Consider the following 1460-nt stretch of genomic DNA (forward strand, 5'->3'; position numbering starts at 1 on the left):
CCCTGAAACTATTAGAAGAAAATATTGGCAGTAACTTACAAGATATAGGTGTAGGAAAGGATTTTCTAAATCAGACAGAAGTTACTCAGGAATTAAGGCCAGCAATCAACAAGGGACCTCATTAAACTAAAAAGCTTCTGTACAGCAAAAGAAACAATCAAAAAAGTGAAGAGAAAACCCACAAAATGGAAAAAATCTTCACCAGTGACACATCTGACAGAGGTTTAACATCCAGACTATATAAAGAACTCAAAAAAACAAAGAATTGACAAACCAGATGATCAATTAAAGGATGGGCTAAAGATCTAAACAGATAGTTCTCAAAAAAGAGATAAAGATGGGTAAGAAACATCTCAAAAAGTGTTCAACATCGTTAGTAATTAGGGAAATGCAAATTAAAACCACCCTAAGGTATCACCTTACCCCAACCAGACTGACTAGGATCAAGAGAACAAATGATACTAAATGCTGGTGAGGATGTGGAAAAAGAGGAATGCTCATTCACTGCTGGTGGGATTGCAAACTTGTGCCACCTCTATGGAAAACAGTATGGAGAACTAAAAAAAATAAAAATAAACCTACCATACGACCCAGTTATACCATTCCTTGGCAAATACCCGAAGGACTCATCCTATTGTAGTAACACTTGTACAACCATGTTTATTGATGCTCTTTTCACAATAGCTAACATATGGAAGCAACCTAAGTGCCCCTCAACTGACGAGTGGTTAACAAAAATGTAGTATATTTACACAATGGAGTTCTAGTCAGCAGTAAAGAAAGATGAAATAAAGAAATTTGCAGGTAAGTGGATGTAATACTAAGTGAAGTAACACAGACTCAGACAAATAAACGACATATGTTCTCCCTCATATGTGGCTCCTAGCACCAAATCCTTTTCAATTCCTGGTCCTTTTAATAAGATGATGCTATACAGCAGTCCCTTCTGCATGAAATAACTACCATCATCACGAGTTCAGCTGAACCTTATTGCTAAACATCATCACAATTGGGCTTGTTGACAATTGTGCTCATTCATTGAAGGAGGACCAAGCAGGGTCATTGGACCCACACCACATTATCCAGCCACTCTTCCCAGCCAACTGTATATAATTTGACCCTAATCACACATGGCCTCCTGATTTGGGGCAGCCTAAAGTACACAATCTGGGGAAGGCTAGGAAGTGAAGGCATGACCCACGGTGGGTAAAGGCTTTCCAATGTGCAGACCTTCAGGTCATACATACACCTCAGCAACCCCTCAGTTATCTCGGTAGGTAAGCTCAATAAATTCATTGGTCTCCCAGTAAAACTTTAATCAAACATTGGCTCAACACTAAAACCTTGAAAGGGAATAAGCATTGCTTAGCATCCCCAGGAAAAGAAGTCTTACAACAGATGGAAAATTTATTTGTTAATGCTATTATATCTCATAATTATTTTAAAAAGAAAAAAGAAAA

The sequence above is a fragment of the Nannospalax galili genome, unplaced genomic scaffold (assembly GCF_000622305.1).
Source record: "Nannospalax galili isolate Female #2095 unplaced genomic scaffold, S.galili_v1.0 scaffold976, whole genome shotgun sequence".
Classification (NCBI taxonomy): Eukaryota; Metazoa; Chordata; class Mammalia; order Rodentia; family Spalacidae; genus Nannospalax; species Nannospalax galili.